The sequence below is a fragment of the Lathyrus oleraceus genome, chromosome 2, assembly GCF_024323335.1.
Source record: "Lathyrus oleraceus cultivar Zhongwan6 chromosome 2, CAAS_Psat_ZW6_1.0, whole genome shotgun sequence".
Classification (NCBI taxonomy): domain Eukaryota; kingdom Viridiplantae; phylum Streptophyta; class Magnoliopsida; order Fabales; family Fabaceae; genus Lathyrus; species Lathyrus oleraceus.
This window is the reverse complement of record NC_066580.1, coordinates 248446799-248473030: the sequence shown is the minus strand read 5'-3', so window position 1 is coordinate 248473030 and position 26232 is coordinate 248446799.

Below are 26232 nucleotides of genomic sequence, written 5' to 3'. Positions count from 1 at the left end.
ATTACACACATGCACAAACATAAAGTTTTAATAATGCTAGAAAACCCAAAGTTTCCAGAAACTCTGGGAGAACTAATCGTAAAGGACCCAAAAGATTCAGCGTACCAAAAGATAAAATAGTATATGTTGCAGATATCCTATACAGTAGGGTTAAGACACCAATCAGGGTACATTGACTCTGGATGCTCGCGACACATGACGGGAAGAAAGCATATGTTCCAAAGCCTGGAACTTAAAGACGTTGGCTTCGTAGGATTTGGAGGAAATCAGAAAGGAAGTATCAGAGGTTCTGGAATGATTGGAAATGGATCTCTTCCCTCTATTTCTGATGTTCTTTACGTATAAGGATTAATGCATAACCTGTTATACATAAGTCAATTATGTGACAACGGGTATGATATAATCTTCAATAAAAAAACGTGCAAAGTCATTAATCAGAACAATGGGACAATTCTTTTCACTGGTAAGAGGAAGAACAACATTTAAAAAATTAATCTTTCAGATCTAAAAGATCAAAATGTAAAATGTTTAATGTCTGTAAATGTAGAGCAATGGGTGTGGCATAGACGTTTGGGTCACATTAGCATGAGGAGGATTTCTCAGCTAAATAAACTTGACTTAGTCAGAGGCCTTCCTAAGCTGAAATTTTCTTCAGATGCTCTTTGTGAGGCATGATAGAAAGGACAATTTTCTATAACAACTTTCAAAAATAAAAATGTTGTTTCTACGTCTAAGCCTCTAAAACTTCTTCATATTGACTTGTTTGGACCTGTTAAGACAACTTCGGTCAATGGTAAGAAGTATGAACTTGTCATTGTGGATGATTACAGTCACTGGACATGGGTAAAATTTCTAAGACATAAGAATGAGTCATACTTTGTATTTACTAGTTTATGCTCAAAAGTGCAATATGAATTTGACTCTAAAATCATCAAAGCCAGAAGTGATCATGGTGGTGAATTTGAAAACAAACTTTTTGAAGAACTTTTTGATTCTAATGGAATATCCCATGATTTCTCCTATCCTAGAACTCCAGAAAAAAATGGAGTTGTAGAAAGGAAGAATATGACTCTCCAAGAAATGGCCAGAACCATGATAAATGAAACAAACGTGGCTAAGCACTTTTGGGCTGAAGAAGTAAATACAACATGTTATATTCATAATTGAATCTCTATAAGACCTATTCTGGAGAAGACTCCTTATGAACTGTGTAAGGGAAGAAAACCCAACATTTCATAATTTCATCCTTTTGGATGTTCCTGTTTTATCCTAAATACTAAAGATAATATGAACAAGTTTGATTCTAAAGCACAAAAATATATTATGTTGGGATACTCAGAACGCTCTAAAGGCTATAGAGTATACAATACATAAACTCAAATTGTGGAAGAATCAATACATCTCAGATTTGATGATAAGCTTGACTCTGAAAAGTCAAATCTAGTTGAGAAATTTGAGGGTTCTGACGAAAAGACAAATGAATCTGAAGAAGCAGAAAGGGAATCATCAGAAGCACGTAAAATCTTAACTACATAGAAAAGATCAAGAAATAGACTAAACATTTCTGAAGAGTTGATTATGGGAAACAAGGATGAACCTGTCAAAACAAGATCTACATTCAAGGTCTATAAGGAAACACCGCTGGGATTAGTATCTCTGTGAAGAAGCTCTTCAAGACAAAGAATGGATTCTGGCTATGAATAAAGAACTTGATCAATTTGTAAAGAATGATGTCTTGGATCTAGTACCAAAACCCAAAGGAACTCATGTAATTGGAACCAAATGGGTATATAGAAACAAACTCAATGAGAAAGGCGAAGTGGTCAGAATTAAAGCACGACTGGTAGCACAAGGTTATAGCCAACAAGAAGGCATTGACTATAGTGAAACCTTTGCTCCAGTCTCTAGGTTAGAATCTATTCGCTTACTTGTATCTTTTACCGTAAATTACTCCATCAAACTATATCAGATGGATGTCAAAAGTGCATTTTTGAATGGATACATTTCTAAAGAGGTATATGTTCATCATCCTCCTAGTTTTGAAAGCTTAAAATGTCCATAATATGTGTTTAAACTGAAAAAATCCCTTTATGGTCTGAACAAGCTCCTAGAGCTTGGTATGAAAGACTAAGCTCTTTAGTCCTGGAAAACAATTTTACCAGAGGCAAAGTTGATTCCCCTCTCTTATGTAAAAACATCATAAACGACCTTATGATTTGTCAGATATACGTTGATGATATAATTTTTGGCTCTGTTAACCCATTTGTTTGTTCAGAATTTTCTGAGTTAATGTAGGCAGAATTTGAAATGAGTATGATGCAAGAACTAAAATTCTTTCTGGGAATTCAAATCAACCAAGCTTCAGATGCTACATATGTATATCAAAGCAAATACAAAAAATACATTCTAAAGAAATTTGAAATGTTAGAAAGTAAATCAGCAAAGACTCACATGCATACTACCTACATTATGGAGAAATAAGATGTAAGTCAAAAGGTTTGTCAAAAGCTCTATCGTGGTATGATATGCCCTCTTCTCTATCTGACAGCTACATATCTAGACATTCTATTCAGCGTGTGTCTCTGTGCCAAATTTCAATCAGATCCAAGGGAATCTCACTTGACTGTTGTTAAGAGAATCATGAGGTATTTGAGAGGAACACCCAACCTTGGCCTGATGTATAAGAAAACATCAGAGTATAGGATTTTTGGTTATTGTGATGCAGATTACGCTGGAGATAGACTTGAGCGCAAAAGCACATCTTAAAACTGTCAATTTATGGGAGAAAACCTCATCTCATACGCTAGCAAAAGACAATCGACCATTGTACTCTCAACTGCAGAAGCAGAATACATTTCAGCTTCACTATGTAGCACTCAGATGCTCTAGATGAAGAACCAGCTAGAAGATTTTCATATACATGAGAGTAACATCCCTATCTTTTATGACAATACTACTGCCATATGTTTAAGTAAGAACCCTATTTTACATTCCAGAGCGAAACACATAGAAATTAAACATCATTTTATCAGAGACTATGTTCTGAAAAGGGTAATAACTTTAAAATTCATAGATACAGATTCTCCTTCATTCTAAAACATTTAAACATGGCAGATTGCCCATAATGATCATAAACTTGTGCCTCTCATCTGACGTGTTAAAATAGGCTCTGACTTAAATCTATCTCTGGCATTTGGTTCTGATTTTGATACTTCTACCAATTAGAGCAGTCTGAATTAGAAACCCTCTGAATAAAAAATCTCTTGGCATTCTTGATGTCAGAAACATTAATACGTGGCCTCTCTAGCGTCTGACCTTGGATCTTCTAGACATCTGTCTAGCACAGAACTCAAGAGCCAGACTGTTGAGATCTCTTCGAGCAGTGTGCATATTTTTGGGATTAGACATCCATCATTAGCAACAATTAATTCTCTCCTTAGCGTGTCAACTCATATTTTTTTCTAATTAATTTTTTTTGTTATCCCCTATTCTCTATTAACATTGTCGTTTTGAATGCCACCTATGTGTATAAATATTTGTCACAACTCATACTTTCACACTTTTCACTCACAAACCTACACAAACCCTTATGCTCAAACTCTCTCCAAGTTCTTCAACATCTTACAGTTTATCAACCTTTTTCAAGTCTTCATCAACATTCAACAAATTCTTCATCTTCTTCAATGGACTCCAAACAAAAACAAGTATATAACTACTTTTAACAAATCGAAGCAACTGAATAACTTGCAAATGATTCCCAACAAACCACTACTGAATATGCTACAACATCAATCGCTGTCTACAAGGAACCCCACGTTCTTGATCAACTAGCTCATATCAACCTTGCAACACCTTTTGATAAGCTAGAAGTTCTTAATGAGTCTCTCATGGACTTCGAGAACATGAAACGAATGGTGTTGATCTTACTGAGGAACTAAGGAAACAAGACTGGGAAAACTACTTTCAGAGACTCTATGGTCCCATATACACTTTCCTTGTCAAAGAGTTCTGGAGATTCGTAGACTACGATGACTACTGCGTCATTTCTTTTGTTTTGGGTGTGAAGATGGTCATAACTGAAAAATATATTGCCAAGCTTCTGAACATGGAGATAACTGGGGGCGGAAGGATCTACAACATAAACCTTAGGGCAAGATACATGACCCAAGAGATTATTCCCACCATCTTCAAACAAAGCGGTGAAGGCAGATTGTCTAAGAACAAGGAACTTCACCAAAATCTGAGAGTCTGGATGAAGATCATTTTGGGTACCATCTACCATCGTCCAACCTCAAACTCTTCTGACTACATCAACACATATCAAAAGTGTATTCTAAACTGCCTCCACAAAGTACTAAAGCTGAATCTGCCAGCACTACTGCTCAAGTATTTAAGGGATTCCGCCAGGGCTACCAAAAATCACATGAATCCCATAAACTACATTCCTCTGAGAAGGCTCGTCTCTGAGGTTCTAATTGAAAGCGGGTTGGTGGATCATATCATATCTTACAATCTGATGGAAGATATGATGGTAGACATCGGGAAGCCTCTGAACTCAAGAAATCTGAAGAGTATGGGCATCATTGAAAGAGTTTTGGTCAAACCAACTCTAGATACCTCCTGGGAATCCCTGAAGGATCAGAGAAAGATACCCAATGGTCTCTATCTATTCTCTAAGATAGATCCTCCAGAGGTCATCACCCACTATCTTCAGGACCTAGCAGCTCAAGGGGTAGATATCTCAGATTTCTTAGTGGACTGGCTCCCAGAGCAGCCACCAAACTTTATGAAGAGGAAAAGAGAGCCCTCTAAGAAGTCGAAGAAGCCAAAGACTCTGAAGCTAGGATAATCATCTGCAACCAGATCGCCTGCGCCTCTGAACTCTCTTATCTCAAGTAAGTATCAACCCTATGAACCTCCTATTTTGAACTTAAGGCAATTATCTTCCTCCCTACCTCTACCAACTTCCACATATACCCCCTCTGAACCCACTATACCAAATCCACCAAACTCTGAACATAAAAACTTTAACCCTTCCTCACCCTCTCGACGACAAACAAATCTCACTACCACAACACTCCCCACATCTAATCTCTCACCACTAAATGAATCCTTCTCATCCCTTTTCTCCTTAACTCCCTCCTCACCACCATACTACATTATATCCTCTTACTCCGAAAACCCTGACCCTTCTTCCTCAACACTGACCGAACTTCAATCCACTACACTATCTAAACCACCTACATATATCCCAAATCCCTTTATCCCTTCTCCTTCCGCACCTCCAACAGAACCACCATCTAAACCTTAAACAGAACCACCCTTTGAACCTGTGTCTAAACCCCTAACTAGACAACCCTTTGAACCTCCCACTAAAACAAACTCCACCTCACCAGAAACGATCAATCCAGCTTCTGACCCTTAACCAGCCTTCCCCACCCTAGAAGAGTCGGTTGCCTTATTTTCTGAGTCTTTAGCTGTGAAGCTCAAATCACTATTTGAAAATTCCAAACTAAGTCATAATCCCTCTGATGTGAGGAATCAATGGAATGGATTTATCAGATGGATGACATATGAGGTATTCAAGATGAAAGGCCTTTCTGAACAAGTAAAAAATGACTATATCAGAGAAGCTGAAGAGAGGCTAGAGGCTTGTCTAGCCAGAGAGGCTGAAGAGAAAGCACTCAGAGTAGCAAAATAAAAGGCTAGATTGTAATCATAAGAGAAAGTGAGAAAAGAAGCAGAAGAACAGGCCACTGTTGAGGCTGCTGCTGCCGATGAAGCCAAAGTCAGGGCTGACGCTGACGAAGAAGCACGCATTGCTGTGGAAGAAGCTTCCAAGGAAAAGGAAGTGGCTCTGACTCAGGGAGAGTCATCTCATTCTGACCTTGCTCCGTTGTTGCTCAAGACTCTGGAGGAACTCTAGAAGGAACAACAAATTGTTACAACAAGACTGGATCAGCAGGACTCTGTCAACTCCAGCATTCAAAATCTTCTGACTCAGCTGCTGTAGAGGATACCACCTCCGCCAAACCGTTACGCACCTTAGGATTTTTGTTATTTCTTTCTAAGTGTTGTAGCTTATATGTTTTTCTTCCAAGTGTTTTTCTTTTCTGTACCTGTTTCCCTTATCAATGAAGCTTATCTTGCTATAACTATTTTTTACTTTGTCTTTTTAAGTCTGACAAAAAGGGGGAGAAATAATTAAACAGCCTTCTGATGAAATTAATATCTAAGCCTCATAATGCACTTCTTACACTCTAAAAATATTACACAGCCTAAAGTTATTCCAGGAAGTATCTGAGTAAAACATCTGAGAAACAAGCTAAGTAACATAAAAAGATCTGGTAAGAACCTCTAAACCTTCTTAAGTATCAGATTCAGGGGGAGATTGCTTATCTTAGGGGGAGTCGCAATACATATAACTCTGAAATAACTCTGCGTTAATTATTATAAAGTATAATTGTTTCATCAACAATCTGAAGTTTTGTCATCATCAAAAAGGGGGAGATTGTTAGAACAAGATTTTGGATCTACAATTTATCTCTGAGTTTTGATGATAACAAAGGATGAAACATTTTGGTACCCTAATGAATTTCTATAAGTGCAAAGTACTCTAATGAGAAATGAATCTGAAGAAACAACATCTGATGTCACATCAGTCTAGAACATCTGACTTAGAGTCAAAGGCATTTGTTCTAACTTTGAAGACAGTGATGTCCACATCATCTGACATCTGCAGACTCTGATATTCTGAATCTGAAGGGTCCCACACATGATTACTTTGATGATCCTTGTATCTAAAGAAGGTCCAACTGAAGATCAATCAAGAACGTCTGAAGAAAAACACATCTAGCAACTATCTGAAGAATACAAGATATAAAAGAAGTATCTGGATTTCGCACACTCTGATTCACGCCTAACAGATCAACATCAAAACATAACAACGAAGTATTCCAAATATGGTATGAATCTTTATATGGAGAAGATTGATTACTCTCCTAAACTACTATGAAAATTACAATCAACTTAATGTCATTTAAGTCCCATCATTAGCAAGATATCAACATCAATGCTTCATCCAACGGTATCATCTCCAAGCACTATAAAAAGGACCAACTATTATCATACCAAATACTAAGCAATTACACAAGAAAACTGAAAATCAAATTCAATCTTTCACTAATTCTTGTTCTATATTTTCACATGAGTTATTGCTCTTAGTGTGAATCTTTATCGCTCTTACTGTGTTCATATTGCTTACTTAGAAGCACTAAACACCTTCTTGTAATTCTAAAATAGTTGTTGAATATTTCCTCAAGTGACTTGTGAAGTTTGTACACTTGAGAGGACTAAGAGACTAGTGTACTCTTAGACGTTTGTTGTAATCTTTCTAGATTATTGGATTAAGTCCTTATTTAAGGTGAAATCACCTTGGACGGGTGGACTGGAGTAGCTTTGAATTTCTAGTGAACCAAGATAAACTTCTTCGTTGTTTGCTTTGATTTTTCGTGTGTGTGGTGTTTGCAAAAGTTTTTATTGTCAGTGAAAATAATTCAAACCCCCCTTTATTTTTTCTCTACCTTCACCAGTCTTTGTAACCGTTGGGACGTGGGACACATCATCTTCCTCACTGTCACCTCTATGGCAAATGCCATGTGTATATTTTACTCATTTTTCTTTGTTTTTCCTCCATTTTTCTTCATTTCTTCAAGTAAGGCCTTTTTTAGGCCATGTACCTGAAAATAAAGAAAAGTACCAGCATAATAATAAAATGATAATAAAAGGATGGTAAAACATGTGCAGTCTGAGTCAAATATGTAGTGTGTTTTGGTGCTATCAAAATCTTCCACACTTAAACCATTGCTTGTCCTCAAACAAACATTTATGAGCATATGAAATAGTGGTGCTCATGTAGCTATTCTTGCCTAAAGACTCTAATTCTCTCAAGGACATATTGGTAGGTACTAACTTGCAAACTAAGGGTATCCTAACAACACATTCTGCATTTGCGGTCATAAATCACCTTCCTATACAAACCAATTCGCATCATGTCATTATGCATACGCCTAAATTACTCAGCCCATTTTTTGTCCTTTTTCATTCAGGCGCAATCATATTAAGCTTGTTATTTGTTCACACACGGCAGACGAACCTGTTACAGACCATGATCAATAATATATCAAAAATTTCTGATGAATATGCAATATTCTTAGAGGTTTCATAGTCGTTAGGCTAAATGACCGGGTGAGGGTTACCTAACTTAGAAGGAGAATTCCTTTTTCTATTTCTTATTTTTTGCTTTTCTTTTTCTTTCTCTTTAACATGGGATCATTCACCTTTTTGCACCGGTCCACTTACTCGATGGTAATTCAGATGGTGTTGACTGCTAGGATAAACTACTCAAAGACTTATATATGGGCGAGATTTCAAGTCCATGGCATAACAAGTATCCAAATTGATCTCTATAATTAGGAGATTTATGATGTTTTACGATAATACTGATCTTTTGGGGGCTTTCCCAATTCTCTATAACATATCCTTAACTTGTCTAATAGCCTAAAATGTTAAATTAAACACCTATTTTCTTTTTCAATTATTTTTATATGGCTCATGAAATGGAAGAATTAATAAATAGCAGAAAACCACGCATGAAGACTCCACACCATATGAATTTACACAACAGACAACTTAAACTAGTGAATAAAATCCTAAGCAATAATACTAAAATAGTAAATCTAGCTAAAAAATGATAATAAATAAGAAAAATGAAAACAATAAGGTTCCTCTCCCACACTTAAATCGAACATTGTCCCCAATGTTCCGATAAAAGGTGAAAAAGGATTGGTAGAACCTAGACGATATGCTACAGATGGCCTCCACTACCCTCTCATGTCTCGTCCTGATGTTGTGGATGACAACATCGACTCTGATGGTGTGAACTCTGGGAAATCTAGAGCTGCGGGATTCATGTTGATAGCAAGGTGTTGAATTCCTGTAGGCTCTAGAGGTTCCCTAATATAGATGCATGGTTAGCATGCATAAGAGCAAAGTCACATGCATGTGAAGCTTGAAGACACACATGTTGGGCTACCATGGTGGTTTGGGCCTCCATCGCCGATCTTAGGGAGCGATCTATTTGGAGTTGTGATTCCCGCATGAACTCCATCATATCTTTTTGTTGTTCATACATGGAATAAAACAAGCCATCACACTCTTCCTCAGGAGCTCTTTGTTCCCGCAGTATCTCTTTGTCATAATAGTAGCCAGAGGAGGTGCCTACAAAATTGTTAGAATAAATGGGTGTAGTGTGTGCAGGTGGAGGAGGGACATCATGAACGAGAGACATGTTTCTTCGCTCATACTCATAATTAGTCCAATCATCCTCGTGTTGTGGGATGTCCTGGGGTACCGGGCCAGTGATCGGTGGGTCATTCAGATTATAAGTCTAGCTTTTGTTATGTCGCACATCTGTACGATGAGGACAAGGTAAAGCGTCACTTTATATGGCTACATTATGAAGCATGAGGTGGTAGCCTCCTTCTCTCCTAACCTTGCTCAACTGCATGTTTCTTAAAAATCTCATGTCAATGATGCGGGGCAATAGGGGTTCCAATGTAGCCTACTCAGTATCTAGTCCTAAAGCACAGGAAATGGAGGTAATCAATCCTCCAAAAGAAATGGCCCCATTCTTGTTCACAATAGAACACATGTGGGCTATCATGAATGTGACCGAATTCAGCTTTCGCTGTGTTAGAGCTTCTTGCAAATAAAGAAATTCTTTTGCATTTAACTTATTAGAATTTTCCCGACCGAATATAATATCTGCCAGTAGTTGGAGGAAGGCACATATGGCCAGGTTATGGATATCAGAATCCAGATTTCCTTCAAAGCAATCAGTGGTGAGACCTTCAGATCCCTCCACAGCTGGTATGCCTCAACTACCCAGTTAGTATCTAATGGTGTCTCACATAAAACACATTTCCTATGGGGGAATCCCAACAAACCTACAAGCTGGACAGTAGTATATGCATATTCCCCATTGAACATGCGGAATTTAACAGTGCCTAATGTGCTTGTAGTGTTTGGTATAACAGTATATATGAGGGAACTCAAAATTCCCTAGTCAGGTTCTCATATGTATTGTCTCTACGGTTAAACACGTGTTGGAGACCTAAGTTCTCTAACAAGTAGTAAACTCAATGACAAATGCCTAAACAATATAAGCAGTTGTCATCGGTATACCTCGTGGAGAGAACTTCTCGAGTCAACAATTCTTGATATTTCTTCCTCTGCTTGTTGTTATCCCTTCCCTCGCGGAAAATAATTCCTCCATCTCCCATGGCTACCATTCTTGTGAAGAAATTTGGGTATTTTTTTGGTAAAAATGGAAGAATGGGGGTTTTGAGGGTTTTGAGTGTTTTGAGTGAAAATGGGGTATTTAAGAATGAATAGTGGATGAATTACTAGGGAATTTTAAGAGTAGAATTTGAAGAAAACACGGTGGTCCTATTCAAGAAGGTGGTGGATGGTATTCAGGATTTGGTAAAGGGCAGGTTTTATGGAGGTCTCTCCTTGCTCTTCGAGAGCATATGTCCATTTTTCCTTTTTATGAATGTTTTTTTCGTGGTGGGGCAAGGAAAAATAGTAGATTATATGGTTATCGATCAAGAGTTTTTACTGCTCGGTGCTGAAGTAGACTCTCCTTACCAGGCCACGATCTAAATAATGATTCATATCTATGACGGTGTAGGCACAATATGGAACTAAATGGGAGAGTTGTTTCATGAGGCCTACTACATATGAAATATGGGTCATTGTTCCTCCCACATTTATTGGTCCTTCGGTTGATCTAGCTGTAAGTTCTAGGTCTTCGATCAGGAAACTTTTCGATTCTACAAGACGGAACTGGGTGATGCAAAAGAGAAAGAATATCTCCTCTGTGCTGACCTACTCGTCGGTCTCATTTCTTCCAAATAATGTTTGGGTAAGTATCATCTGGAAGTACCTAAAGGTTGGGTTATGGATACGGTTAGAAGGCTGGGTAGATGGGTCAGGGATGCCTCCACCGATAATGTCACTCCAGAAAGTGTCTATATCTTCCTATATGAAATCACCAGTAGGAAGTTCAGATACATCATCAAGGCCACTCTGAAAACCTAGAAGGTTAGAAAACTCCTTGTGGTTAAACTTATATTCCTATCTAAACAGTCTAAAAGTAATCAAGCCTCTTCTGAATCCACGACCATGGTTAGGCTGGTGGGTCAGAGAACTAAGGAATTCTAAGGTTAGTGTTGGTTCTAAGTGTTGGCAGCAATTTTGGTAAAACAAAGAGAGTTCACAAGATGTTATGTGTGATGTCTTAACATAAGATATATTATGTACCTGCTGGAGTTCAAGAACATGATCATGCAAGATTGTTTCAGAATGTCATACACAATGTCATGGCTTCTGATAATGTGTTCCTGCTGGAGTTGAAATGGAAAAACATAATTATGCAGGATTGCATCAGGATGTCATACACGATGTCATGACATATGATGTTTATGTACCTGCTGGAAATTATAAAAGGAATTGTGGAGTCTTCTTGATTGAAACTGTGAAGTAAAATCAAGAGTGTGTTATTGAAAAGTGTTTTCTTTTCTCAAGGGATTGTTGTTTAAGACCACAGGTGTGATTGTAGTGAAGTGAGTGGGTTCTCATATCTAACTATGACTATTGGAAACCTCGAATGGTAGCCTTTCTAAAACCTCTTGATCACAAGGCTTGGAAGGTTGTTTTAACAGGCTGGGTGCATCCTGTAATTACTAAAGAAGGAGAAGCCACTACTGAGAAGAAGCCTGAAGAACAATGGTCCAAGGAGGAGGATGATCTAGCCCTTGGAAATTCTAAAGCATTGAATGCAATATTCAATGGGGTAGACAAGAATATTTTCAGGTTGGTAAACAATTGTGAAGTGGCAAAAGATGCTTGGGACATTCTCAAGACCACTAATAAAGGCACCTCTAGGGTAAAGATGTTTAGACTTCAACTGCTCACCTCCAAGATAGAAAATATAAGGATGAAAGAAGATGAAAATATTCATGAATTTCACAAGAGTATCCTTGAAATTGCTAATGCCTCAGGAGTTCTGGGAGAGAAGATGACAGATGAAAAATTGGTAAGAAAAATACTCAGGTCACTCCCTAAGAGATTTTCTATGAAGGTGACTGCCATAGAAGAGTCTCAAGACATTTCCAACATGAGGGTTGATGAGCTAATTGGTTCCCTCCAAACATTTGAGATGGGATTGAATGATGGTTTTGAAAAGAAAACAAAAAGCATGGCCTTTATGTCAAACGCATAAGAGGAAAAGAGTCAGGAGGTTGATGAAGATTTGGCCAATGAAGTAGCAATGTTGGGAAGATAGTTCAATAAACATCTCATCTCATCTCATCTCATCTGACATCAGTAAATCCAACAATGCTGGAAGAAGAGAAAGATCAAATGAGAAGCCCAAAGAAGGAAAAGAGGTACATTGCTATGAATGTGATGGGTATGGACACATCAGGATTGAATGTGGAACCTACCTCAAGAAGCAGAAAATGAGTCTTGCTGCCACTTGATCTGATGAGAGTGAAACAGAGGAAGCTGCAAATCTTGTGACTTCTTTGACAGAAAGATAGGGATCTGATGAAGATTCATGTGATGATGAAGTAACCTTTGAAGAATTGGCCTCTACCTACAGAAAGCTGTGTCACAAAAGTGTAGAGTTGTGCAAACAGGTTGAAAGCCAGAAGAAGGAAATAACTCAACTTGAGAATGACAAGGTAGAATACTTGGAAACCATCTCCAAATTACAAACAGAAGCAGTGGTTCTGAATGCCATGCTATATGAAAATCATCAAGATGAAAGTCAGAAATAGCACAACTGGAGAGAGTGAGAAGGCAGACCATGTGAAAACCATCTCTAAGTTCAAAACTGCAACCATGTTCCTAAATTCTAAACTAGAAGAGATGACCAAGTATGTAAGGATGTTAAGTAATGGAACTGACTCCATAGACTAGATTCTCCAAACTGGACAAATAACAGGAGACAAATCTAGCATTAGGTATAATGATTCAAAGTCTGAGAGCAGTTACACTGGTGCCAAACCTCAATCCAAACCTAGGTGCATCCATAATAAAAGTAAACCTATGATGTCACATCATATGTCACAACACCAGAGGAGAAGACAGGAGAATGGGAAACCCTAAAGATGGAGATGTCATTACTACGGGAAATTTGGTCACCTGAAGCCTTTCTGCTATAAGCTGTATGGTTATCCTAGCCCTGTTCATCATCAGAATCACTATCAACCCAGACCCAAACAGCACAGGCCTATCATCAAGAAGCAATGGGTTCCTAAGACTAATGTTACAAGTCTACTAGCTCATATTCCCCTCAGAGTCTCAGCCAAAGAAGAGTGGTATTTTGATAGTGTATGTTCCAGACACATGACTGCAAACCAAGACCTGCTAACTGGCCTGCATCATCATGTCATAAGCCATGTAACCTTTGGTGATGGAGCAAAGGGTGAAATCAAGGGAACAAGTAAGCTTGGTTGTCTTGGAGTTCCTGAACTTGACAAGGTTCTACTGGTTAAGGGCTTGACTGAAATCTAATAAGCATCAGTCAACTATGGGATCAAGGTCTGAATGTCAACTTCACTAAAACTGAATGTCTGATTATTAACAAAGACAATGAAGTGATTATGAAAGGAATCAAGACCAAAGACAACTGTTACATGTGGAGCTCTCAAATTGGTTATTCCTCAAAGTGTACCTATGTCAAAAATTGAAATTCTGGTATCAGATTAAGATGTCGAAGGTAATGTCACGACACTAATATATGTGAACACAAACAGGATAAAGATACAGAATGGTAAAGCAAATGACACAAACAATTGTTAACCCAGTTCGGTGCAACTCACCTACGTTTGGGGGCTACCAAGCCAGGAAGGAAATTCACTAAAATAGAATCAATTCAAAGACTCTCTGTATACTTCAACAAGTTACAGTCTTTCTCACCTACTCTTTACCCGTGCAATTTCTACCTAAGCACTCTTAGATATGAGAACCCACTCACTTCCCTACAATCACACCTGTGATCTTAAACAACAATCCCTTGAGAAAAGAAAACACTTTTTAATAACACACTCTTGATTTTACTTCACATTTTCAATCAAGAAGACACACACTTGATCTTGCTTCACACCTTTGATCAAGTAGACACACACTTGATCTTGCTTCACAGCTTTGATCAAGTAGACACACACTCTTGCTTAACAGCTTTAGAGTGACATATTACAACCACAAATCAGTCCAATTCAATCATCAAAAGATGACTTGAATGGCTTACAAGTCTTACGACCAAACAAGACACAAACCCCAACTCTCTCTCTATATTTCGCTCATGATTAGTTGTGTTCTAAAATAGGTTTTCCATGTCCCTTTTTATAGAAGCTTTCAGCTGGGCTTGGGCATCTTGAAAACCCTAAATCTATTTTCCAATTAAATCTTTTCATAACAGCTGGTTAGATCTCCTTTGAAAATAAGTAAATCAGGTTATAATCCATGATTGAATGCACCTGCAAATCAGATCTTCAATCATACATAGATTGCCATTAATTGTGCAATCACAAAACACCAAACATTCAAACTGAATGTTTTGTGTATAGGATGTCATGACATCGGGTCTGACATCCTGGAAAAATCCTGCATAATTCCACAATTCCTTTTATAATTTCCAGCAGGTACATAAACATCATATGTCATGTTATCGTGTATGACATCCTGATACAATCCTGCATAATTATGTTTTTCCATTTCAACTCCAGCAAGTACACATTATCAGAAGCCATGACATTATGTATGACATTCTGAAACAATCCTGCATGATCATGTTCTTGAACTCCAGCAGGTACATAAGATATCTTATGTTAAGACATCACACATAACATCTTGTGAACTCTCTTTGTTTTACCAAAATTGCTGCCAACACTTAGAACCAATAAACTCCCCATTTGGAAAATTTTGGCTAAAACATATATCTGTCCTTTTATTTTCACAAGAAAACTATCATAAGTTAACAACAGTTTAAACAGCAGCAGAAGCAACACAATTACTAGCTATAGCTACTAGTAATACACACATGCACAAGGGTACTTCTCCTCCCCCTAAATTTGTGCAACAGAAACAAAATTACTAGTTATGGATGCAACTAGTAAGACACACAAATGCACAAGGGTACTCCTTCTCCCCCTAAATCTTTGCATACACCAAACATCTTCCATGAAAATAACAGCACCTGTAACCACAACACCTGTAACAGTCAGAACAACATTCTGACATTTGCTTCAACATCAACATCAACACCTGTGCACTACCACATCAGACATCCCCTTTGACATCTGTAAACAGAACAACATTCTGTTTTACAACAAGCATATCTCCTTCAATAATAGTTGTCCATCTGTTCAGCTACATACATCTCCTCACAGCTCCACAACTTTAACTGCTTCCACATCAACACTTCTCCCCCTTTTTAGTCAAAATTGACCAAAGGTGACCAATTAGACAAAATAAATGTCAATTAGCCTAGCAGAGAATGTAAGATCAGATGTTATAACATTAAAAATGTTAAAACATAATTGTTCAGGAGATACAAACCATCATCATGCACAGCTATGATAACTGAGATAATGAACAAAACCATGCAACTCATTAAGAGCCCAAAATATTACAAACAGGCATCAATAAGGACTGTCACAAATTACACTTTTAAACAGAAAACAATAAAAACATCAGCTTCCAAACATCAGGGGGAACAACTTCCATAACATCAGCCACAACAGCCACACCAAGAACAGTCATCACCACAACACACTTCACACAGTCTTCACCACAGTCTTCATACCAGTCTTCAACACAAAAGGGGGGGACCATTAATCAGAGGAAGAAGTGTCACCTTCACCTTCAGAGCCTTTAGAGCTTTCAGAGCTGCCACTGGATTGAGCTTTTGACCTCTCTCTTGAGTTATTGGCATCTGAATCTTCACCAGCCTTCTCCATTTCTTCCTTTTCTAGGATCCTAATAAGAACTTCCAAAGCTTCTTTTCTTTCCTTGGTTACCCTTATAACATTATCCAGTTCCTTTCAAGTATCTTTTAATTGATCAATTAAACTCCCTTGAGATGCAAGCTCCTTTCTGGCAGATGTCATGACAACATCATTGACATGACTTCCCTCAAACAGCTTATAATGAATGGATAAAGGGGGGTTTCTTCTGCTTGGCATGTCACTTGTATTAAGAATGCCTGGTTGTTGACTGAAGATAATACCACAAATAATGGATGGGAAGGCAATGGGAAACTTCACAGCATTTGTGGAGGCATGTCTGATAATTTGGTCAAACATAAACCTTCCAAAATCATAGTTAATCCTGGTTCCAATTGCATGAATGATTCTTCCAAGACCAATGGAGATGGTAGAGATATGATTAGTAGGCACCCAGTTAGTTGAACCAATCTTGTGCAAGATGGCATATTTGACAGTTAGCTTGCCAGCTGATAGGTGATTCCTACTAGGCCATTCCTTAACTTGGCCAACTGTAATAATCCTACAGACCTCATTGTCTGTAGTCTCTCAATCCACTCCTCCATCAGTTCCTCTTCCAAGGAACTTGTGGATAATGGTTGGTGAGAATCTCACACATTTACCCCTTACAAAAACCTTGCAGAACTCCCTGCTGCTCTTTTCATAAATATCCTCAGGGATATTTACAATAAATTCTTTTACTAACCCCTCATAGCACTGAGCCAGAGCAACCACAATCTTTATTAGTCCAACATTTTTGATCAAATCCATCACTTCCTTTATCTTAACAGCCTCTTTTCCAAGCTCTCTTTCAACAGCTATCCTCCTCTGAATGACAAACTTCCATTTTGCAGCACCATCTTCTAGATGAAAGGAGATATTGTCTAAGTGCACAGTAGTAGCTTTGCCAGGGGACTTCTTATCAGCCTGCCTTTTTGCATGGGAGATGTCTAGGACATCGTCTTCGACATCCTCATCAGAGTCAGAACTCTCTCTTTCTTTCCTTTTCCTAACCTCAACTTTACGCAAAGATTTGGAGGGTCCTACACCAGCAACCTTTTTCACTCTTCTTGTTGTTCTCATTTCAGCCACACTCTTCCCTTTTCTAGTCCTCAGTTTCCTAGCTACACTTGGTTTTACAAGATGGACCAAGTGTCATCCTCTTCTTCAGAACTTTCTTCCTCCAGGTCAATAATATTCTCAGCAGTTTCATGAGACATATTTGCTTGTTTCTTGCTAGGTAGGGTTTTACGTAGAGAACATAGCCCCTCAGCAGCCACTTCCTTTTCTGATCTAGATGAGTCATCATCTTTCTCAGCTTGGGGTTCCTCCTCAGGTGAGGGGTCCCTTCTGGACAGAGGGGTAGAAACACCCTTGAATGCATGCCCTTTCACTTAGAATCCTAGTAACTAGGTTCCTAATGGCACGATCAGCATAATGCATGTCATTTGGAAAAGGAGATTTATCAGGGATATTACGTTGCTTACTTCCAGCCATGGAAGAGGGGCCTGGGGCGTCACCTGGTATCACACAAAGAGGAGTAACGTCCAACACGTCTTCATCTAGAAACTCCATGGAGGGAGTTCTTGTATGATGAGAGGGTTTTGAACTAGATGATGATGGATGTTGAAACATGTTGTTGAACTTTTGAAAGAAATTTCTTTGCCCTAGCAGACTTTCTCTAAGAAGTTGGATGGAAATGGAAATGGTTGTGTTTAGGTAGCGTGTGCAAATGGCATAGATACTATTTCCAATGCTAGGGAATGCTTTATCATTAATGAGGCTCTTTCTTTTAAGTGGGCATACACTATTTTTATTTCTTTTTCCTTTCCACTTTAATTGCCATAATTTCACAAGAGTCCAAATCCCTAATTTCCGTCTTACATATTCAAATTGAATATCATCCAAATCCCTTGCAACCTTGTCAACTAGTTGCATTTCAAGCTTTAGAACTATGAATTTGTCTTCCACAAATTTTCTAATGGAGTGATGACAGCAAATAATGTACTTGGTCCAACTGTGTTGAATATGATTTTTGGACATAGTTACAGCATTCAGGTTGTCATAATACAATGTCATGACATCGTGTGTGACATTGTATGCAATTATCAGTAGTTTCATCCAACCCAGTTGAGAACAGCTGCTTCCATCTGATATATATTCATCATAAACACCATTTTCATCTTTCAAATGTGTAGGATAAACACCATTTTCATCTTTCAAATGTGTAGGAGCAGGTGTCCTTTCACTCTCCATCTCAATCTTCTCCACATTGTTCTTGGCACTTTTGCTTTGAGATAGACACATAGTCCCTTGTGGCCCAGTTCCAACAAAGCTCTCTCCAATTTCAGACTGCATATGACTAGTCACATGTCCACCTATTTGATTTAACGTCTCAGCTATTTGGGTCGTCATGACCTTTTCTCCTTTGAAGGTGAGGTTAAGTCTGAGCTTCTGGTATGACATCCTTGTCTGACATTTCCCACAGACTTGTCTTTCATCACTCTTGAGAGTTCCTCTAGCAGCTATACTCATCTTCATCCCTTCTTCTTTGACATAGGTACACTTTGAGGAATAATCAATTTGAGAGCTCCACATGTAACAGTTGTCTTTGGTCTTGATTCCTTTCATAATCACTTCACTGTCTTTGTTAGAAATTAGACATTCAGTTTTGGTGAAGTTAACGTTCAGACCTTGATCACATAGTTGACTGATGCTTATTAGATTTGCAGTCAAGCCCTTAACCAGTAGGATATTGTCAAGTTTAGGAACTCCAGGACAATCAAGCTTGCTTATCCCCTTGATTTCACCCTTTGCTCCATCACCAAAGGTTACATAGCTTATGGCATGAGGATGAAGATCAGTTATCAAGTCTATGTTTCCAGTCATGTGTCTAGAACATCCACTATCAAAATACCACTCTTCTTTTGCTAAGACTCTGAGGGGAATGAGAGCTATTAGACTTGTAACATTAGTCTTAGGAACCCATTTCTTTTTGTTGATAGGCTTGTGCTGTTTGTGTCTGGGTTGATAGTAAGTCTGATGATGAACAGGGGTAGGGTAACGATACAGCTTATAGCAGAAGGGCTTTAGGTGACCAAATTTCCCACAGTAATGGCATCTCCATATTTGGTGTTTCCCTTTCTGCTGTCTTCTCCTCTAATGTTGTGACATATGATGTGACATCTCAGGACTGCTCTTACTATGGTTGCATTTATGTTTGGCTTGAGGTTTGCAACCAATGTAACTGCTCTCAGCCTTAGATTTATTGTATCCTATTCCAGATTTGTCTCCTGCGATTAGTCCAGTTTGAAGAATCTTGTCTAAGGAGTCAGACCCATTGTTTAACATCCTTACATACTTGGTCATCTCTTCTAGTTTTGAATTTAAAAACATAGCTTCAGTTTTTAACTTGGAGATGGTTTCCACATGATCTTCCTTTTCATTCTCCAGCTGTACTATCTTCTGGCTTTCAACTTGTTGACTGTCATCTAGCTTGACATTCAGAGCCACTGCTTCTATTTTTAATTTGGAGATGGTTTCCAAGTGTTCTACCTTCTCATTCTCATGTTGAGTTATCCCCTTCTTCTGGCTTTCAACCTGTTTACACAACTCTACACTGTTTTGACACTGCTTTCTGTAGGTAGAGGCCAACTCTTCAAAGGTTACTTCTTCATCACTTTAATCTTCATTAGATCCCTATCTTCCTGTCAAAGAAGTCACAAGATTTGCAGCTTCCTCTGTTTCACTCTCATCAGATCAAGTGGCAGCAAGACTCATTTTCTGCTTCTTGAGGTAGGTTCCACATTCAGTTCTAATGTGTCCATACCCATCACATTCATAGCACTTTACTTCTTTTCCTTCTTTGGGCTTCTCATTTGCTCTTCTTCCATTGCTGATGTAAGATGAGATGTTCTTGACATTTGCCTTGGATCTTACATCAATCTTTTTTAACAATCTATTGAACTGTCTCCCAACATTGCTACTTCATTGGCCAAATATTTATCAACATCCTGACTATTTTCCTCTTCTGTGTTTGATATGAAGGTAATGCTTTTGGTTTTCTTTTCAGAACCATCATTCAATCCCATCTCAAAGGTTTGGAGAGAACCAACCAGCTCATCAACTCTCATGTTGGAGATGTCTTGAGATTCTTCTATGGCAGTCACTTTCATAACAAATCTCTTAGGGAGTGACCTGAGTATTTTTCTTACCAATTTTTCATCTGACATCTTCTCTCCTAGGGCTCCTGAGGCATTAGCTATTTCAAGGATACTTATATGAAATTCATGGATATTCTCATCTTCTTTCATCCTCAAATTTTCAAACTTAGAGGTGAGCAGTTGTAGTCTAAACATCTTTACTTTAGATGTGCCTTCATGAGTGGTCTTGAGAATGTTCCAAGCATCTTTAGACACTTCACAATTGTTTACCAACCTGAAAATATTCTTGTCAACACCATTGAAGATGGCATTCAATGCTTTAGAATTCCCAAGGGCTAAGTCATCCTCCTCCTTGGACCATTGTTCTTCAGGCTTCTTCTCCGTAGTGGCTTCTCCTTCTTTAGTAATTACAGGATGCACCCAGCCTCTTAACACAACCTTCCAAGCCTTGTTATCAAGAGATTTTAGAAAGGCTACCATTCGAGGTTTCCAATAGTCATAGTTAGAACCATCCAAAATTGGTGGCCTGTGAACAGATCCTCCATCTCTTTCCGTTGTACCAGAAACTATTGTCCCTAGATCTCACCCAGAACCAGAGCAGGATGCCTGCTCTGATACCAGTTGAAATTCTGGTATCAGATATAAGATGTCGAAGGGAATGTCACGACACTAATATCTGTGAACACAAATAGGTTAAAGATACAGAATGGTAAAGCGAATGACACAAGCAATTGTTAACCCAGTTTGGTGCAACTCACCTACGTCTGGGGGCTACCAAGCTAGGAAGGAAATTCACTAAAATAGAATCAGTTCAAAGACTCTCCGTACACTTCAACAAGTTACAGTCTTTCTCACCTAATCTTTACCCGTGCAATTTCTACCTAAGCCCTCTTAGATATGAGAACCCAATCACTTCCCTACAATCACACATGTGATCTTAAACAATAATCCCTTGAGAAATGAAAACACTTTTCAATAACACACTCTTGATTTTACTTCACAGTTTCAATCAAGAAGACACACACTTGATCTTGCTTCACAACTTTGATCAAGTAGACACACACTTATTATTGAAGGAGATATGCTTGTTGTTAAAACAGAATGTTGTTCTGTTTACAGATGTCAAAGGGGATATCTGATGTGGTGGTGCATAGGTGTTGATGTTGATGTTGAAGCAGATGTCAGAATGTTGTTCTGACTGTTACAAGTGTTGTGGTTACAGGTGCTGTTATTTTCATGGAAGATGTTTGGTGTATGCACAGGTTTAGGGGGAGAAGGAGTACCCTTGTGCATTTGTGTGTCTTACTAGTTGCATCCATAACTAGTAATTTTGTTTCTGTTGCACAAATTGAGGGGGAGGAGAAGTACCCTTGTGCATGTGTGTATTACTAGTCGTTATAGCTAGTAATTGTGTTGCTTCTACTGTTGTTTAAACTGTTGTTTAACTGCTGATAGCTTTCTTGTGAACAAAAAGGAAAAATATATGTTTTAGCCAAAATTTTCCAAAGGGGGAGTTTGTTGGTTCTAAGTGTTGGCAGCAATTTTGGTAAAACAAAGAGGGTTCACAAGATGTTATGTGTGATGTCTTAACATAAGATATCCTATATACCTGCTGGAGTTCAAGAACATGATCATGAAGGATTGTTTCAGAATGTCATACACAATGTCATGGCTTCTGATAATGTGTTCCTGCTGGAGTTGAAATGGAAAAACATAATTATGCAAGATTCTATCAGGATGACATACACGATGTCATGACATCTGATGTTTGTGTACCTGCTTGAAGTTATAAAAGGAATTATGGAATTATGCAGGACTTTTCCAGGATGTCAGACCCGATGTCATGACATCCTGTACACAAAACATTCAGTGTGAATGTCTGGTGTTTTGTGATTGCACAATTAATGGCAATCTATGTATGATTGAAGATCTGATTTGCAGGTGCATTCAATCATGGATTACAACCTGATTTACTTATTTTCCAAGGAGATCTAACCAGCTGTTATGAAAAGATTTAATTGGAAAATAGATTTAGGGTTTTCAAGATGTCCAAGCCCAGGTGAAAGCTTCTATAAAAAGGGACTAGGAAATCCTGTTTAATAACACAACCAATACTGAGCGAAATATAGAGAGAGAGCTAGGGTTTGTGTCTTGTTTAGTCGTAAGACTTGTAAGCCATTCAAGTCATCTTTTGATGATTAAATTGGACTGATTTGTGGTTGTAATTTATCACTCTAAAGCTGTTAAGCAAGAGTGTGTGTCTACTTGATCAAAGCTGTGAAGCAAGATCAAGTGTGTGTCTACTTGATCAGTGCTGTGAAGCAAGAACAAGTGTGTGTCTTCTTGATTGAAACTGTGAAGTAAAATCAAGAGTGTGTTATTGAAAAGTGTTTTATTTTCTCAAGGGATTGTTGTTTAGGATCACAGGTGTGATTGTAGGGAAGTGAGTGGGTTCTCATATCTAAGAGTGCTTAGGTAGAAATTTCACGGGTAGAGATTAGGTAAGAAAGAGTGTAACTTGTTGAAGTGTTCGGAGAGTCTTTGAATTGATTCTATTTTAGTGAATTTCCTTCCTGGCTTGGTAGCCCCCAGAAGTAGGTGAGTTGCACCGAACTGGGTTAACAATTGCTTGTGTCATTTGCTTTACCATTCTGTATCTTTATCCTGTTTGTGTTCTCAGATATTAGTGTCGTGACATTACCTTCGACATCTTATATCTGATACCAGAATTTCAGTTAGGTTTCGATAGGTAACATTCATAGCTTCAGCATATTCCTTCTATTGCAGTTGGTAACACAGGTATCTAATGCTCTCCTCAAGCCCTAGGGATTCTAAGAAGGAAGGGTCAGGGTATATGGTGGGAAGTATCGCTCTCTCAAATAGGACCATATAACGGTTCCTCTGACTGTTATCTTTGAACCGTACATGGATGTCGTCAAAACTCTGCATTCTGAAAAATAGTTAGTGTGAATGGCTATGTAGAGATCTGAAACCCGAAATGGAAACATCACACAAATCAATCATGTTAAGAAAAATAATTAATTTAGTAATTCACCTTTCATAAATTGAAAAATATGCAAATAATAAAAATAAAAGGGGTCATGGGTTGCCTCCCGCGTAACGCTTGTTTAACGTCGGTAGCTCGACGATCAAAGAAATCACATAGTCAAAGTAGTGATTGGCGGTTCTATTAAGGTATGGCCTGCATAATAGGTAGGGATGTCGCCTACATTATAATGTTTAAGCCTTTGTCCATTCACAATGAAGGGAATGCACGATTGATTTCAGATTTCGACAGCTCCAGACTTCATGACTTTCATGAATTCGTACGGACCCGTCCATCTGGAACGTAGTTTACTTGGGAAAATTCTTAGTCCGGAGTTGAACAAGAGTACATGATATCCTACACTGAACTCTTTTTTCTCAATTCTTTTTTCATGTCATGCCTTAGTTCTTTCTTTGTAAATTATGGCATTCTCATAAGCATCACGACATAGTTCTTCTAGTCTGTGAATGTCTAGTATGCGCTTGTCAGTGGCTGTTAGGTAATCCATGTTAAGGGATTTTATAGCCCAATAGGCTTTATGCTCTAATTCAAAAGATAAGTGACATGATTTTCCATAAACTAGTTTAAAAGGGGTAGTCTATATAGGGGTTTTATAAGCGGTCCTATAAGCCCACAATGCATCTTGTAGCTTAAGGGACAAATCCTTCCTATAAGTGGAAATTGTTTTCTCGAGGATTTGTTTGATTTCCCTATTCGACACCTCTACTTGTCCACTAGCTTGTGGATGATAATGTGTTACTACTCTATGTTTTACACCATACTTGTTCATAAGATTATTAAAAATTCTCGAAATGAAGTGAGATCTTCCATCGCTTATAACGAGGCGAAGAACTCCAAATCTTGGAAATATATAATTTTAAATAGCTTGATGACCACACATGTATCGTTGATAGGTGAGGCTACGGTCTTGATCCACTTTGACACATAGTCGACAACTACTAGAATGTACTTATATGCCATTGATGATGGAAATGGTCCCATGAAGTTGATTCCACAGATGCAGAAGACTTCCACTTCTTGGATGTTTCTTAATGTCATCTTATCGCACCTCGAGATGTTCCCAGTGTGTTGGCATCGGTCACATTTGATAACGTGAGTGTGGACATCGCCCCATAAGGTTGTCAAGAAAAGGCCTGCTTGAAAGATCTTAGCCCCAGTTTTGGATGTGTTTGCATGTCCTCCATATGGAGTAGAGTGGCCATGAGTTATAATACTTTCCACTTCCTCCTCATGTACACGATGACAGAATATTTTGTATGCGCCTCTTTTGAAGAGAAGGGGTTCAACCTAATAGAATTGTCTCATGTCATGGAAGAACTTCTTCTTTTGTTGGTAATATAGGTCAGGGGGCATGATATCGCCTACTAAGTAATTAACAAAATCGGCGTAACAAGGTATTTTTGTTACTATTATGGCAATTTCAATGTTCAGTTCCAATTCATCATCATGGTCATTAGCATGATTTGTTTTAATTGACATTAGACGTATATCATATGTAAAGTCATCATTTATAGGTATTAGGTCTGGTTTTAGATATTCGAGCCTTGAAAGGTGATCTGCTACCACATTTTCATTGTATTTTATCACGGATATCCAAGTCGAACTCTTATAACAATAGGATCCAGCGAAGTAGTCTAGGCTTTGCATCCTTTTTGCTAAGTAGATATCGATAGGAAGCGTCATCGGTATATGTTATAATTTTAGCTCCAACTAGATAGGAGCGGAATTTGTCTATTGCAAATACTATTGTGAGTAGCTCTTTTTCCAATAGTAGTGTAATTTAATTGGGCGGCATCGAAGGTTCTATTGGAAAGTAGATTACATGTAGTCTTTTGTCTTTTCGTTATCCTAAAATAACACGGACAACGTAATCGCTTACATCGCACATGATTTCGAACGGTTGGTTCCAATCCGGGGTTGCTTGATAGGTGCGAATATTAGTGGAAGTTTCAGGAGTTTAAAGGCCTCCAGACATGTTGTGTCGAAATTGAATTCGAAGTCTTTCATTAGGATACTAGTTAAAGGTTTGGTTATTTTGGAGAAGTCCTTCATGAAGCATCGGTAGAAACTAGCATGTCCAAGAAAGCTTCTCACCTCTCTAACTATTTTTGGTGGTTGAAGGTTTTCTATACCGTCGATCTTAGCTTTATCAACCTCAATGCCTCTTTTTGATATTATGTGTCCTAGTACTATACCTTCAGTAACCATGAAATGACATTTCTCCTAGTTTAGAACAAGGTTAATTTCTACGCATCTCTCCAGGATTCTCTCAAGGTTATCCAGGCATATTTTAAAACTAGATCCTCATCCAAAGAAATCATCCATGAAAACTTCCATGATCTCGTCAAGGAAATTTGCGAAGATTGACATCATACATCGTTGGAAAGTTGCATGGGCATTACACAGTCCAAATGGCATTCGACGGTTGGCAAATGTTCCATAAGGGCAGGTGAAAGTTATTTTCTCTTGGTCATCGGGATGAATAGGAATCTGGAAAAATCTAGACCATCCATCTAAATAACATAAATAAGAGTGTTTAGCCAGGCGTTCAAGCATTGATCTATGAAAGGAAGAGGAAAGTGGTCTTTCCTGGTCATTTTATTTAGCTTCCTATATTCAATGCACATACGCCAACCGCTTGTTATATGTTTTGCTACTTGTTCTCCTTTATCATTTTGTACAACTATGACACCTCCTTTCTTAGACACCACATGCACGAGGCTTCTCTATTTACTATCAGAGATTTGGTAAATTATTCCAGCTTCTAATGGTTTTAGCACTTCCTTCTTAACTACATCACTCATTATAGGGTTTATCCTTCTTTGGTGTTCTCTAGAGGGTTTCGAGTCTCCCTCTAGCATAATTCGGTGCATGCTCACAAAAGGGC